Source organism: Parambassis ranga, chromosome 1, assembly GCF_900634625.1.
Source record: "Parambassis ranga chromosome 1, fParRan2.1, whole genome shotgun sequence".
NCBI classification, from domain to species: Eukaryota; Metazoa; Chordata; class Actinopteri; family Ambassidae; genus Parambassis; species Parambassis ranga.
The window spans coordinates 22,136,975-22,154,618 of record NC_041022.1 but is presented as its reverse complement, the minus strand read 5'-3'; positions in this window follow the sequence as shown (position 1 = coordinate 22,154,618).

Sequence of the window (17,644 nt, the reverse complement as noted above, 5' to 3'; positions counted from 1 at the left end):
TGTCACTCTAAAAAAACAGGATCATAGTGTGTTATTTGTATAATCAGACAAACTGTTGCACATAAAATAATATAAACATAATGATATTATACATAATATATAACATCTGTGAGACAGATCTGCAGCAACTCACAGACGCCAGCGTGTCTGCATCCAGTGGCTTCTTGGTGTGAACAGTTGCGCTGGTGTCCCCGGGTGTGAAGCTCAGCTCCAGGTATTCAAGGTGGACAGGAAAGAGGTATGGCACCAGCTTCACTATGCTGCCTGCTTCAATACCACTCACCAGCTCTACATCCCCTGTAGCACCATGGGTCAAGAGGACAGAATATACCTCACAGGTGATGGACATAGGAATGGTATGACTCATCATTAGACGTTTAAAGGGACGTTACCTGTGTATCCTTCATCAACTGCACCCACATGCAGAGAATCGCTCACCCCAGCACAATTTATGGTTGAAGTACCTTAAGAAACAGACACAATACAGAAGAAACATTAGAGTAGGATGACTAAAAGTAATCCTTTGATAGCTTGCCTGGGATAAGGCCCTGTGTTTCTGTAGTCTCGCTGTAAAAAGCACTATGCAAATAAAATGGAATTGAATGTTGCATGGTTGAATTTGGTCCAACAGCAGAAGAGTGGTGCTCAGCCAGAAGGGAACCATCAGGCAGACTCAACAAAGTGACGGAAACATTTCCAAAGTTCAAGCCATCAGACTGATCTTCTCTGTGATAGGCACATTGCTACATTATATGCTGGATTATTTCTTAATTGTGATAATATTTATTTGTCAAGTTTGCACAATATTAAATATAAGTGTCTTCATTTGGTGTGTTGCATTAACTGAGAGACCAGGAACTAAAACAAAATATACTCAGATGACTCTATTAAGACTATATTATGATATACAACTGCATTATTGTGTTGGCTTATCAGCAGCTGCCAAAGCGGCGGCACATCAAATATTTTCATTTGAAGGTTAAAACAATAAAGTGGAATAAAAGTGCAGGCAGTGGACTTTGAAAGGCTGAATCTTAGGGGTGTGATATGGGTTTTGATTACCAGGTAAAATAAGGCATAAAATCACTTCTGTTGTTAGAGAGTTATGTTCAAAAACAGTTTGGTCAAAGCTGGAACAATGTGTGACTGATACACAATGTGTTTCTAAGCACAGATCTAACCATAATATCTATTTTGGGTAAAATCATTAAATGATTTACAAGAACAGATTTGAACACAGAAAAGTGCCTGTATGTGTCTACTGACAATTTTCAAAACGATTTCTGGATTTCTGTAAACAATCCTTAATAGTAGCTGAAATCTAACAGCCCTGTTCCTCCCAGTTTATGGTTTGAAATAAAATCTGTTTCACATGGGTCCATTTTTTACTCACCTATTGGACTTCCAGTAACAAAACAGACACAAATGGATACAAGAACAAAATAAAGCTGCAAGCAGCATTGCGGGCCCTCGCGCACCTTGCGATCCGCGGGGTCATCGCAGTCTTCTCTCCTATGCTCTTGTCTCCTATACTCTCCTGTCCTATGCTCTCCTCTTATTTCCACAGAGATACAACGAACACATGTTTACAACCAAACTTTCCTGCTACCAGTAGGTGGCGCTATGACCGTATCATCCTATTAGCATATATATCTGTTCAGACTCGGGTCCATAGCAGTACTGTAAGATTTTGTCCACATTGCATAAAGTATATGGGTAGTACTGCATAAAACACAGCGAGTTCCTTTGTAATGGCGAACGGTCAACTTTGAGGCCACTCCCCCGCCACACGGTAATACTTTTGAAAGAGTTTTGGAATGCATCTATTCCCTATGGTGTCCTGAGTAGACACAGTGAATTTCAGCTCAATTGCATGAAGTATGTGAGGCGTGAAAAGTTTTGAAGCAGGGTCACAAATAGGCAAAAAATTGCCACAAAAGTCAAAATGGCGGACTTCCTGTTGGGTTTGGAGGCGGGGTCCAAGAGACTTTTTTGTGCGTCTTGGGGTGATACACATGTGTGCTAATTTTCATGAACCTGTGTCAAACTGGCCAGCGGGGCTACACATTAGGGCAAAAAATACAGGGAGTTCCTTTGTAATGGCGAATGGTCAACTTTGAGGCCACGCCCCCACCACACCGTAAGACTTTTGTAAGAGTTTTGGAATGCTTCTATTCCCTGTGGTGTCCTGAGTGGACACAGTGAATTTCAGCTCAATTGCATGAAGTATGTGAGGCGTGAAAAGTTTTGAAGCAGGGTCAAAAATAGGCACAAAATGGCCACAAAAGTCAAAATGGCGGACTTCCTGTTGGGTTTGGAGGGGGGGTCCAAGAGACTTTTTTGTGCGTCTTGGGGTGATACACATGTGTGCTAATTTTCATGATCCTGTGTCAAACTGGCCAGAGGGGCTACGCGTTAGGGCAAAAAATACAGGGAGTTCTTTTGTAATGGCGAATGGTCAACTTTGAGGCCACGCCCCCACCACACCGTAAGACTTTTGTAAGAGTTTTGGAATGCGTCTATTCCCTATGGTGTCCTGAGTGGACACAGTGATTTTCAGCTTGATTGGATGAAGTATGCGAGGCGTGAAAAGTTTTGTAGCAGGGTCACAAATCGCCAAAAATTAACAGAAATTTCAAAATCGCGGACTTCCTGTTGGGTTTGGAGGGGGGGTCCAAGAGACTTTTTTGTGCATCTTGGGGTGATACACATGTGTGCCAATTTTCATGACCCTACTCAAAACAGGCCAGGGGGGCAGGCAGAAAAACCTATGAAAACACAACATTTTGTGTAGCCAGTAGGTGGCGCTCTGTCAAAGCCTCAATATTGTTGTATAGATGTGTTTAGGGTCAGACTCTGATCATACATGTGACATTTCGTACAGATCGGACAGAAAACGAAGAAGTTATAGAGACTTTCTGTGTCCTCAGAAATGGTCAAACTTTGAGGCCACGCCACGGCCACACCGTCAGACTTTTGTAAGAGTTTTGGAATGCGTCTATTCCCTATGGTGTCCTGAGTGGACACGGCGAATTTCAGCTCAATCCGATGAAGTATGCGAGGCGTGAAAAGTTTGGCAGCAGGGTCACACATCGCCAAAAATGGCCACAAACCTTCAAATGGCGGACTTCCTGTTGGGTTTGGAGGGGGGGTCCAAGAGACTTTTTTGTGCGTCTTGAGGTGATACATATGTGTGCCAATTTTCATAATCCTGTGTCAAACCCGCCAGAGGGGCTACGCGTTGGGGGCGCTATAGAGCCATTTTTATATGTGCATTTCAAAAGTCAGCAAATTTCAAAATTTTTCGGGCGAATGAATTTTTCTACCAAGTTTGGTGAGTTTTTGGGCATGTTAAGGCCTCCAAAAATGCGATCTCGGAGGGGGAAAAAAAAAAAAAAAAAAAATTAAAGCTGCAAGCAGCATTGCGGGCCCTCGCGCACCTTGCGATCCGCGGGGCTATTGCTGTCTTCTCTCCTATGCTCTTGTCTCCTATACTCTCCTGTGCTATGCCCTCCTCTCCTCTCATTTGCAGAGATGTACAACAAACACATGTTTACAACCACACTTTCCTGCTACCAGTAGGTGGCGCTATGACCGTATCATCCTATTAGCATATATATGTGTTCAGACTCGGGTCCATGGCAGTACTGTAAGATTTTGGCCACATTGCATGAAGTATATGGGTAGTACTGCATAAAACACAGCGAGTTCCTTTGTAATGGCGAACGGTCAACCTTGAGGCCACTCCCCCGCCACACGGTAATACTTTTGAAAGAGTTTTGGAATGCGTCTATTCCCTATGGTGTCCTGAGTGGACACAGTGAATTTCAGCTCAATTGCATGAAGTTTGTGATGCGTGAAAAGTTTTGAAGCAGGGTCACAAATAGGCAAAAAATGGCCACAAAAGTCAAAATGGCGGACTTCCTGTTGGGTTTGGAGGGGGGGTCCAAGAGACTTTTTTGTGCGTCTTGGGGTGATACACATGTGTGCCAATTTTCATGATCCTGTGTCAAACTGGCCAGCGGGGCTACGCGTTAGGGCAATAAATACAGGGAGTTCATTTGTAATGGCGAATGGTCAACTTTGAGGCCACACCCCCACCACACCGTAATACTTTTGTAAGAGTTTTGGAATGCGTCTATTCTGTATCGTGTCCTGAGTGGACACAGTGATTTTCAGCTTGATTGGATGAAGTATGCGAGGCGTGAAAAGTTTTGTAGCAGGGTCACAAATCGCCACAAATTAACAGACATTTCAAAATGGCGGACTTCCTGTTGGGTTTGGAGGGGGGGTCCAAGAGACTTTTTTGTGCGTCTTGGGGTGATAAACATGTGTGCCAATTTTCGTGACCCTACTCAAAACAGGCCACAGGGGCAGGCAGAAAAACCTATGAAAACACAACATTTTGTGTAGCCAGTAGGTGGCGCTCTGTCAAAGCCTCAATATTGTTGTATAGATGTGTTTAGGGTCAGACTCTGATGATACATGTGACATTTCGTACAGATCGGACAGAAAACGAAGAAGTTATAGAGACTTTCTGTGTCCTCAGAAATGGTCAAACTTTGAGGCCACGCCCCGGCCACACCGTCAGACTTTTGTAAGAGTTTTGGAATGCGTCTATTCCCTATGGTGTCCTGAGTGGACACGGCGAATTTCAGCTCAATCCGATGACGTATGCGAGGCGTGAAAAGTTTGGCAGCAGGGTCACACATCGCCAAAAATGGCCACAAACCTTCAAATGGCGGACTTCCTGTTGGGTTTGGAGGGGGGGTCCAAGAGACTTTTTTGTGCGTCTTGAGGTGATACATATGTGTGCCAATTTTCATAATCCTGTGTCAAACCGGCCAGAGGGGCTACGCGTTGGGGGCGCTATAGAGCCATTTTTATATGTGCATTTCAAAAGTCAGCAAATTTCAAAATTTTTTGGGCGAATGAATTTTTCTACCAAGTTTGGTGAGTTTTTGGGCATGTTAAGGCCCCCAAAAATGCGATCTAAGGGGGGGAAAGAAAAAAAAAAAAATAATTAAAGCTGCAAGCAGCATTGCGGGCCCTCGCGCACCTTGCGATCCGCGGGGTCATCGCAGTCTTCTCTCCTATGCTCTTGTCTCCTATACTCTCCTGTCCTATGCTCTCCTCTTATTTCCACAGAGATACAACGAACACATGTTTACAACCAAACTTTCCTGCTACCAGTAGGTGGCGCTATGACCGTATCATCCTATTAGTATATATGTCTGTTCAGACTCGGGTCCATAGCAGTACTGTAAGATTTTGTCCACATTGCATAAAGTATATGGGTAGTACTGCATAAAACACAGCGAGTTCCTTTGTAATGGCGAACGGTCAACTTTGAGGCCACTCCCCCGCCACACGGTAATACTTTTGAAAGAGTTTTGGAATGCATCTATTCCCTATGGTGTCCTGAGTAGACACAGTGAATTTCAGCTCAATTGCATGAAGTATGTGAGGCGTGAAAAGTTTTGAAGCAGGGTCAAAAATAGGCAAACAATTGCCACAAAACTCAAAATGGCGGACTTCCTGTTGGGTTTGGAGGCGGGGTCCAAGAGACTTTTTTGTGCGTCTTGGGGTGATACACATGTGTGCTAATTTTCATGAACCTGTGTCAAACTGGCCAGCGGGGCTACACATTAGAGCAAAAAATACAGGGAGTTCCTTTGTAATGGCGAATGGTCAACTTTGAGGCCACGCCCCCACCACACCGTAAGACCTTTGTAAGAGTTTTGGAATGCGTCTATTCCCTGTGGTGTCCTGAGTGGACACAGTGAATTTCAGCTCAATTGCATGAAGTATGTGAGGCGTGAAAAGTTTTGAAGCAGGGTCACAAATAGGCAAAAAATGGCCACAAAAGTCAAAATGGTGGACTTCCTGTTGGGTTTGGAGGGGGGGTCCAAGAGACTTTTTTGTGCGTCTTGGGGTGATACACATGTGTGCTAATTCTCATGATCCTGTGTCAAACTGGCCAGCGGGGCTATGCATTAGGGCAATAAATACAGTGAGTTCCTTTGTAATGGCGAATGGTCAACTTTGAGGCCACGCCCCCGCCACACCGTCAGACTTTTGTAAGAGTTTTTGAATGCGTCTATTCCCTATGGTGTCCTGAGTGGACACAGTGAGTTTTAGCTCATTTGGATGAAGTATGCGAGGCGTGAAAAGTTTTGTAGGAGGGTCACAAATCGCCAAAAATTAACAGAAATTTCAAAATTGCGGACTTCCTGTTGGGTTTGGAGGGGGGGTCCAAGAGACTTTTTTGTGCATCTTGGGGTGATACACATGTGTACCAATTTTCATGACCCTACTCAAAACAGGCCACAGGGGCAGGCAGAAAAACCTATGAAAACACAACATTTTGTGTAGCCAGTAGGTGGCGCTCTGTCAAAGCCTCAATATTGTTGTATAGATGTGTTTAGGGTCAGACTCTGATCATACATGTGACATTTCGTACAGATCGGACAGAAAACGAAGAAGTTATAGAGACTTTCTGTGTCCTCAGAAATGGTCAAACTTTGAGGCCACGCCCCAGCCACACCGTCAGACTTTTGTAAGAGTTTTGGAATGCGTCTATTCCCTATGGTGTCCTGAGTGGACACGGCGAATTTCAGCTCAATCCGATGAAGTATGCGAGGCGTGAAAAGTTTGGCAGCAGGGTCACACATCGCCAAAAATGGCCACAAACCTTCAAATGGCGGACTTCCTGTTGGGTTTGGAGGGGGGGTCCAAGAGACTTTTTTGTGCGTCTTGAGGTGATACATATGTGTGCCAATTTTCATAATCCTGTGTCAAACCGGCCAGAGGGGCTACGCGTTGGGGGCGCTATAGAGCCATTTTTCTATGTGCATTTCAAAAGTCAGCAAATTTCAAAATTTTTAGGGCGAATGAATTTTTCTACCAAGTTTGGTGAGTTTTTGGGCATGTTAAGGCCCCCAAAAATGCGATCTAAGGGGGGGAAAGAAAAAAAAAAAAAAAAAAAATAATAATCCTAAGGGTTTCAATAGGGCTCTTGCACCATTCGGTGCTCGGGCCCTAATTAAAGCTGCAAGCAGCATTGCGGGCCCTCGCGCACCTTGCGATCCGCGGGGTCATCGCAGTCTTCTCTCCTATGCTCTTGTCTCCTATACTCTCCTGTCCTATGCTCTCCTCTTATTTCCACAGAGATACAACGAACACATGTTTACAACCAAACTTTCCTGCTACCAGTAGGTGGCGCTATGACCGTATCATCCTATTAGCATATATGTCTGTTCAGACTCGGGTCCATAGCAGTACTGTAAGATTTTGTCCACATTGCATAAAGTATATGGGTAGTACTGCATAAAACACAGCGAGTTCCTTTGTAATGGCGAATGGTCAACTTTGAGGCCACGCCCCCGCCACACCGTCAGACTTTTGTAAGAGTTTTGGAATGCGTCTATTCCCTATGGTGTCCTGAGTGGACACAGTGAGTTTTAGCTCATTTGGATGAAGTATGCGAGGCGTGAAAAGTTTTGCAGCAGGGTCACAAATCGCCAAAAATTAACAGAAATTTCAAAATGGCGGACTTCCTGTTGGGTTTGGAGGGGGGGTCCAAGAGACTTTTTTGTGCATCTTGGGGTGATACACATGTGTGCCAATTTTCATGACCCTACTCAAAACAGGCCAGGGGGGCAGGCAGAAAAACCTATGAAAACACAACATTTTGTGTAGCCAGTAGGTGGCGCTCTGTCAAAGCCTCAATATTGTTGTATAGATGTGTTTAGGGTCAGACTCTGATCATACATGTGACATTTCGTACAGATCGGACAGAAAACGAAGAAGTTATAGAGACTTTCTGTGTCCTCAGAAATGGTCAAACTTTGAGGCCACGCCCCGGCCACACCGTCAGACTTTTGTAAGAGTTTTGGAATGCGTCTATTCCCTATGGTGTCCTGAGTGGACACGGCGAATTTCAGCTCAATCCGTTGAAGTATGCGAGGCGTGAAAAGTTTGGCAGCAGGGTCACACATCGCCAAAAATGGCCACAAACCTTCAAATGGCGGACTTCCTGTTGGGTTTGGAGGGGGGGTCCAAGAGACTTTTTTGTGCGTCTTGAGGTGATACATATGTGTGCCAATTTTCATAATCCTGTGTCAAACCGGCCAGAGGGGCTACGCGTTGGGGGCGCTATAGAGCCATTTTTCTATGTGCATTTCAAAAGTCAGCAAATTTCAAAATTTTTCGGGCGAATGAATTTTTCTACCAAGTTTGGTGAGTTTTTGGGCATGTTAAGGCCTCCAAAAATGCGATCTCGGAGGGGGAAAAAAAAAAAAAAAAAAAAAAAAAAAAAAAAAAAAAAATAATAATCCTAAGGGTTTCAATAGGGCTCTTGCACCATTCGGTGCTCGGGCCCTAATAATAATCCTAAGGGTTTCAATAGGGCTCTTGCACCATTCGGTGCTCGGGCCCTAAAAATAATAATCCTAAGGGTTTCAATAGGGCTCTTGCACCATTCGGTGCTCGGGCCCTAATAATCCTAAGGGTTTCAATAGGGCTCTTGCACCATTCGGTGCTCGGGCCCTAAAAATAATCCTAAGGGTTTCAATAGGGCTCTTGCACCATTCGGTGCTCGGGCCCTAATAATCCTAAGGGTTTCAATAGGGCTCTTGCACCATTCGGTGCTCGGGCCCTAATAATAATCCTAAGGGTTTCAATAGGGCTCTTGCACCATTCGGTGCTCGGGCCCTAATTAAAGCTGCAAGCAGCATTGCGGGCCCTCGCGCACCTTGCGATCCGCGGGGTCATCGCAGTCTTCTCTCCTATGCTCTTGTCTCCTATACTCTCCTGTCCTATGCTCTCCTCTTATTTCCACAGAGATACAACGAACACATGTTTACAACCAAACTTTGCTGCTACCAGTAGGTGGCGCTATGACCGTATCATCCTATTAGCATATATATCTGTTCAGACTCGGGTCCATAGCAGTACTGTAAGATTTTGTCCACATGGCATGAAGTATATGGGTAGTACTGCATAAAACACAGCGAGTTCCTTTGTAATGGCGAATGGTCAACTTTGAGGCCACTCCCCCACCACACAGTAATACTTTTGAAAGAGTTTTGGAATGCGTCTATTCCCTATGGTGTCCCGAGTGGACACAGTGAATTTCAGCTCAATTGCATGAAGTATGCGAGGCATGAAAAGTTTTATAGCAGGGTCAGAAGACGGTAAAAATTACAAAAAAAAATCAAAATGGTGGACTTCCTGTTGGGTTTGGAGGGGGGGTCCAAGAGACTTTTTTGTGCGTCTTGGGGTGATACACATGTGTGCTAATTCTCATGATCCTGTGTCAAACTGGCCAGCGGGGCTACGCGTTAGGGCAATAAATACAGTGAGTTCCTTTGTAATGGCGAATGGTCAACTTTGAGGCCACGCCCCCGCCACACCGTCAGACTTTTGTAAGAGTTTTGGAATGCGTCTATTCCCTATGGTGTCCTGAGTGGACACAGTGAGTTTTAGGTCATTTGGATGAAGTATGCGAGGCGTGAAAAGTTTTGTAGGAGGGTCACAAATCGCCAAAAATTAACAGAAATTTCAAAATTGCGGACTTCCTGTTGGGTTTGGAGGGGGGGTCCAAGAGACTTTTTTGTGCATCTTGGGGTGATACACATGTGTACCAATTTTCATGACCCTACTCAAAACAGGCCAGGGGGGCAGGCAGAAAAACCTATGAAAACACAACATTTTGTGTAGCCAGTAGGTGGCGCTCTGTCAAAGCCTCAATATTGTTGTATAGATGTGTTTAGGGTCAGACTCTGATCATACATGTGACATTTCGTACAGATCGGACAGAAAACGAAGAAGTTATAGAGACTTTCTGTGTCCTCAGAAATGGTCAAACTTTGAGGCCACGCCCCGGCCACACCGTCAGACTTTTGTAAGAGTTTTGGAATGCGTCTATTCCCTATAGTGTCCTGAGTGGACACGGCGAATTTCAGCTCAATCCGATGACGTATGCGAGGCGTGAAAAGTTTGGCAGCAGGGTCACACATCGCCAAAAATGGCCACAAAAGGTAAAATGGCGGACTTCCTGTTGGGTTTGGAGGGGGGGTCCAAGAGACTTTTTTGTGCGTCTTGAGGTGATACATATGTGTGCTAATTTTCATAATCCTGTGTCAAACTGGCCAGAGGGGCTACGCGTTGGGGGCGCTATAGAGTCATTTTCCTATGTGCGTTTCAAACGTCAGCAAATTTCAAAATTTTTCGGGCGAATGAATTTTTCTACCAAGTTTGGTGAGTTTTTGGGCATGTTAAGGCCCCCAAAAATGCGATCTAAGGGGGGGAAGGAAGAAAAAAAAAAAAAATGAAAAATAATAATCCTAAGGGTTTCAATAGGGCTCTTGCACCATTCGGTGCTCGGGCCCTAATTAAAGCTGCAAGCAGCATTGCGGGCCCTCGCGCACCTTGCGATCCGCGGGGTCATCGCAGTCTTCTCTCCTATGCTCTTGTCTCCTATACTCTCCTGTCCTATGCTCTCCTCTTATTTCCACAGAGATACAACGAACACATGTTTACAACCAAACTTTCCTGCTACCAGTAGGTGGCGCTATGACCGTATCATCCTATTAGCATATATATCTGTTTAGACTCGGCTCCATGGCAGTACTGTAAGATTTTGTCCACATTGCATAAAGTATATGGGTAGTACTGCATAAAACACAGCGAGTTCCTTTGTAATGGCGAACGGTCAACTTTGAGGCCACTCCCCCGCCACACGGTAATACTTTTGAAAGAGTTTTGGAATGCGTCTATTCCCTATGGTGTCCTGAGTGGACACAGTGAATTTCAGCTCAATTGCATGAAGTTTGTGATGCGTGAAAATTTTTGAAGCAGGGTCACAAATAGGCAAAAAATGGCCACAAAAGTCAAAATGGCGGACTTCCTGTTGGGTTTGGAGGGGGGGTCCAAGAGACTTTTTTGTGCGTCTTGGGGTGATACACATGTGTGCCAATTTTCATGATCCTGTGTCAAACTGGCCAGCGGGGCTATGCGTTAGGGCAAAAAATACAGGGAGTTCATTTGTAATGGCGAATGGTCAACTTTGAGGCCACACCCCCACCACACCGTAATACTTTTGTAAGAGTTTTGGAATGCGTCTATTCTGTATCGTGTCCTGAGTGGACACAGTGATTTTCAGCTTGATTGGATGAAGTATGCGAGGCGTGAAAAGTTTTGTAGCAGGGTCACAAATCGCCACAAATTAACAGACATTTCAAAATGGCGGACTTCCTGTTGGCTTTGGAGGGGGGGTCCAAGAGACTTTTTTGTGCGTCTTGGGGTGATAAACATGTGTGCCAATTTTCGTGACCCTACTCAAAACAGGCCACAGGGGCAGGCAGAAAAACCTATGAAAACACAACATTTTGTGTAGCCAGTAGGTGGCGCTCTGTCAAAGCCTCAATATTGTTGTATAGATGTGTTTAGGGTCAGACTCTGATCATACATGTGACATTTCGTACAGATCGGACAGAAAACGAAGAAGTTATAGAGACTTTCTGTGTCCTCAGAAATGGTCAAACTTTGAGGCCACGCCCCGGCCACACCGTCAGACTTTTGTAAGAGTTTTGGAATGCGTCTATTCCCTATGGTGTCCTGAGTGGACACGGCGAATTTCAGCTCAATCCGATGACGTATGCGAGGCGTGAAAAGTTTGGCAGCAGGGTCACACATCGCCAAAAATGGCCACAAACCTTCAAATGGCGGACTTCCTGTTGGGTTTGGAGGGGGGGTCCAAGAGACTTTTTTGTGCGTCTTGAGGTGATACATATGTGTGCCAATTTTCATAATCCTGTGTCAAACCGGCCAGAGGGGCTACGCGTTGGGGGCGCTATAGAGCCATTTTTATATGTGCGTTTCAAACGTCAGCAAATTTCAAAATTTTTCGGGCGAATGAATTTTTCTACCAAGTTTGGTGAGTTTTTGGGCATGTTAAGGCCTCCAAAAATGCGATCTTAGGGGGGGAAGGAAAAAAAAATGAAAAATTAAAGCTGCAAGCAGCATTGCGGGCCCTCGCGCACCTTGCGATCCGCGGGGTCATCGCAGTCTTCTCTCCTATGCTCTTGTCTCCTATACTCTCCTGTCCTATGCTCTCCTCTTATTTCCACAGAGATACAACGAACACATGTTTACAACCAAACTTTCCTGCTACCAGTAGGTGGCGCTATGACCGTATCATCCTATTAGCATATATATCTGTTCAGACTCGGGTCCATGGCAGTACTGTAAGATTTTGTCCACATTGCATAAAGTATATGGGTAGTACTGCATAAAACACAGCGAGTTCCTTTGTAATGGCGAACGGTCAACTTTGAGGCCACTCCCCCGCCACACGGTAATACTTTTGAAAGAGTTTTGGAATGCATCTATTCCCTATGGTGTCCTGAGTAGACACAGTGAATTTCAGCTCAATTGCATGAAGTATGTGAGGCGTGAAAAGTTTTGAAGCAGGGTCAAAAATAGGCAAAAAATTGCCACAAAAGTCAAAATGGCGGACTTCCTGTTGGGTTTGGAGGCGGGGTCCAAGAGACTTTTTTGTGCGTCTTGGGGTGATACACATTTGTTCTAATTTTCATGAACCTGTGTCAAACTGGCCAGCGGGGCTACACATTAGGGCAAAAAATACAGGGAGTTCCTTTGTAATGGCGAATGGTCAAATTTGAGGCCACGCCCCCACCACACCGTAAGACTTTTGTAAGAGTTTTGGAATGCGTCTATTCCCTATGGTGTCCTGAGTGGACACAGTGAGTTTTAGCTCATTTGGATGAAGTATGCGAGGCATGAAAAGTTTTGTAGGAGGGTCACAAATCGCCAAAAATTAACAGAAATTTCAAAATTGCGGACTTCCTGTTGGGTTTGGAGGGGGGGTCCAAGAGACTTTTTTGTGCATCTTGGGGTGATACACATGTGTACCAATTTTCATGCCCCTACTCAAAACAGGCCAGGGGGGCAGGCAGAAAAACCTATGAAAACACAACATTTTGTGTAGCCAGTAGGTGGCGCTCTGTCAAAGCCTCAATATTGTTGTATAGATGTGTTTAGGGTCAGACTCTGATCATACATGTGACATTTCGTACAGATCGGACAGAAAACGAAGAAGTTATAGAGACTTCCTGTGTCCTCAGAAATGGTCAAACTTTGAGGCCACGCCCCGGCCACACCGTCAGACTTTTGTAAGAGTTTTGGAATGCGTCTATTCCCTATGGTGTCCTGAGTGGACACGGCGAATTTCAGCTCAATCCGTTGAAGTATGCGAGGCGTGAAAAGTTTGGCAGCAGGGTCACACATCGCCAAAAATGGCCACAAACCTTCAAATGGCGGACTTCCTGTTGGGTTTGGAGGGGGGGTCCAAGAGACTTTTTTGTGCGTCTTGAGGTGATACATATGTGTGCCAATTTTCATAATCCTGTGTCAAACCGGCCAGAGGGGCTACGCGTTGGGGGCGCTATAGAGCCATTTTTATATGTGCATTTCAAAAGTCAGCAAATTTCAAAATTTTTCGGGCGAATGAATTTTTCTACCAAGTTTGGTGAGTTTTTGGGCATGTTAAGGCCTCCAAAAATGCGATCTCGGAGGGGGAAAAAAAAAAAAAAAAAAAAAAAATTAAAGCTGCAAGCAGCATTGCGGGCCCTCGCGCACCTTGCGATCCGCGGGGTCATCGCAGTCTTCTCTCCTATGCTCGCGTCTCCTATACTCTCCTGTGCTATGCTCTCCTCCTCTCATTTCCACAGATATACAACAAACACATGTTTACAACCAAACTTTCCTGCTACCAGTAGGTGGCGCTATGACCGTATCATCCTATTAGCATATATATCTGTTTAGACTCGGCTCCATGGCAGTACTGTAAGATTTTGTCCACATTGCATAAAGTATATGGGTAGTACTGCATAAAACACAGCGAGTTCCTTTGTAATGGCGAATGGTCAACTTTGAGGCCACTCCCCCGCCACACGGTAATACTTTTGAAAGAGTTTTGGAATGCGTCTATTCCCTATGGTGTCCTGAGTGGACACAGTGAACTTCAGCTCAATTGCATGAAGTATGTGAGGCGTGAAAAGTTTTGAAGCAGGGTCACAAATAGGCACAAAATGGCCACAAAAGTCAAAATGGTGGACTTCCTGTTGGGTTTGGAGGGGGGGTCCAAGAGAGTTTTTTGTGCGTCTTGGGGTGATACACATGTGTGCTAATTCTCATGATCCTGTGTCAAACTGGCCAGCGGGGCTACGCATTAGGGCAATAAATACAGTGAGTTCCTTTGTAATGGCGAATGGTCAAGTTTGAGGCCACGCCCCCACCACACCGTAAGACTTTTGTAAGAGTTTTTGAATGCGTCTATTCCCTATGGTGTCCTGAGTGGACACAGTGAGTTTTAGCTCATTTGGAGGAAGTATGCGAGGCGTGAAAAGTTTTGTAGGAGGGTCACAAATCGCCAAAAATTAACAGAAATTTCAAAATTGCGGACTTCCTGTTGGGTTTGGAGGGGGGGTCCAAGAGACTTTTTTGTGCATCTTGGGGTGATACACATGTGTACCAATTTTCATGACCCTACTCAAAACAGGCCAGGGGGGCAGGCAGAAAAACCTATGAAAACACAACATTTTGTGTAGCCAGTAGGTGGCGCTCTGTCAAAGCCTCAATATTGTTGTATAGATGTGTTTAGGGTCAGACTCTGATCATACATGTGACATTTCGTACAGATCGGACAGAAAACGAAGAAGTTATAGAGACTTTCTGTGTCCTCAGAAATGGTCAAACTTTGAGGCCACGCCCCGGCCACACCGTCAGACTTTTGTAAGAGTTTTGGAATGCGTCTATTCCCTATGGTGTCCTAAGTGGACACGGCGAATTTCAGCTCAATCCGTTGAAGTATGCGAGGCGTGAAAAGTTTGGCAGCAGGGTCACACATCGCCAAAAATGGCCACAAACCTTCAAATGGCGGACTTCCTGTTGGGTTTGGAGGGGGGGTCCAAGAGACTTTTTTGTGCGTCTTGAGGTGATACATATGTGTGCCAATTTTCATAATCCTGTGTCAAACCGGCCAGAGGGGCTACGCGTTGGGGGCGCTATAGAGCCATTTTTATATGCGCATTTCAAAAGTCAGCAAATTTCAAAATTTTTCGGGCGAATGAATTTTTCTACCAAGTTTGGTGAGTTTTTGGGCATGTTAAGGCCTCCAAAAATGCGATCTCGGAGGGGGAAAAAAAAAAAAAAAAAAAAAAAAAAAAAAAAAAAAAAAAAAAAAAATAATAATCCTAAGGGTTTCAATAGGGCTCTTGCACCATTCGGTGCTCGGGCCCTAATTAAAGCTGCAAGCAGCATTGCGGGCCCTCGCGCACCTGGCGATCCGCGGGGTCATCGCAGTCTTCTCTCCTATGCTCTCGTCTCCTATACTCTCCTGTCCTATGCTCCTCTCATTTCCACAGATGTACAACAAACACATGTTTACAACCAAACTTTCCTGCTACCAGTAGGTGGCGCTATGACCGAATCATCCTATTAGCATATATATCTGTTCAGACTCGGGTCCATAGCAGTAGTGTAAGATTTTGTCCACATTGCATGAATTATATGGGTAGTACTACATAGAATAGAGCAAGTTCGTTTGTAATGGCGAATGGTCAAATTTGAGGCCACGCCCCCACCACACGGTAATACTTTTGAAAGAGTTTTGGAATGCGTCTATTCCCTATGGTGTCCTGAGTGGACACAGTGATTTTCAGCTCAATTAAATGAAGTATGTGAGGCGTGAAAAGTTTTGAAGCAGGGTCACAAATAGGCAAAAAAATGGCCACAAAAGTCAAAATGGCGGACTTCCTGTTGGGTTTCGAGGGGGGGTCCAAGAGACTTTTTTGTGCGTCTTGGGGTGATAGACATGTGTGCTAATTTTCATGATCCTGTGTCAAACTGGCCAGCGGGGCTACGTGTTAGGGCAAAAAATACAGGGAGTTCCTTTGTAATGGCGAATGGTCAACTTTGAGGCCACACCCCCACCACACCGTAATACTTTTGTAAGAGTTTTGGAATGCGTCTATTCTGTATCGTGTCCTGAGTGGACACAGTGATTTTCAGCTTGATTGGATGAAGTATGCGAGGCGTGAAAAGTTTTGTAGCAGGGTCACAAATCGCCAAAAATTAACAGAAATTTCAAAATGGCGGACTTCCTGTTGGGTTTGGAGGGGGGGTCCAAGAGACTTTTTTGTGCATCTTGGGGTGATAAACATGTGTGCCAATTTTCGTGACCCTACTCAAAACAGGCCACAGGGGCAGGCAGAAAAACCTATGAAAACACAACATTTTGTGTAGCCAGTAGGTGGCGCTCTGTCAAAGCCTCAATATTGTTGTATAGATGTGTTTAGGGTCAGACTCTGATCATACATGTGACATTTCGTACAGATCGGACAGAAAACGAAGAAGTTATAGAGACTTTCTGTGTCCTCAGAAATGGTCAAACTTTGAGGCCACGCCCCGGACACACCGTCAGACTTTTGTAAGAGTTTTGGAATGCGTCTATTCCCTATGGTGTCCTGAGTGGACACGACGAATTTCAGCTCAATCCGATGACGTATGCGAGGCGTGAAAAGTTTTGCAGCAGGGTCACACATCGCCAAAAATGGGCACAAAAGATAAAATGGCGGACTTCCTGTTGGGTTTGGAGGGGGGGTCCAAGAGACTTTTTTGTGCGTCTTGAGGTGATACATATGTGTGCTAATTTTCATAATCCTGTGTCAAACTGGCCAGAGGGGCTACGCGTTGGGGGCGCTATAGAGTCATTTTGCTATGTGCGTTTCAAACGTCAGCAAATTTCAAAATTTTTCGGGCGAATGAATTTTTCTACCAAGTTTGGTGACTTTTTAGGCATGTTAAGGCCCCCAAAAATGCGATCTTAGGGGGGGAAGGAAAAAAAAAAATGAAAAATAATAATCCTAAGGGTTTCAATAGGGCTCTTGCACCATTCGGTGCTCGGGCCCTAATTAAAGCTGCAAGCAGCATTGCGGGCCCTCGCGCACCTTGCGATCCGCGGGGTCATCGCAGTCTTCTCTCCTATGCTCTTGTCTCCTATACTCTCCTGTCCTATGCTCTCCTCTTATTCCACAGAGATACAACGAACACATGTTTACAACCAAACTTTCCTGCTACAGTAGGTGGCGCTATGACCGTATCATCCTATTAGCATATATATCTGTTCAGACTCGGGTCCATAGCAGTACTGTAAGATTTTGTCCACATTGCATAAAGTATATGGGTAGTACTGCATAAAAACACAGCGAGTTCCTTTGTAATGGCGAACGGTCAACTTTGAGGCCACTCCCCCACCACACGGTAATACTTTTGAAAGAGTTTTGGAATGCATCTATTCCCTATGGTGTCCTGAGTAGACACAGTGAATTTCAGCTCAATTGCATGAAGTATGTGAGGCGTGAAAAGTTTTGAAGCAGGGTCAAAAATAGGCAAACAATTGCCACAAAAGTCAAAATGGCGGACTTCCTGTTGGGTTGGAGGCGGGGTCCAAGAGACTTTTTTGTGCGTCTTGGGGTGATACACGTGTGCTAATTTTCATGAACCTGTGTCAAACTGGCCAGCGGGGCTACACATTAGGGCAAAATACAGGGAGTTC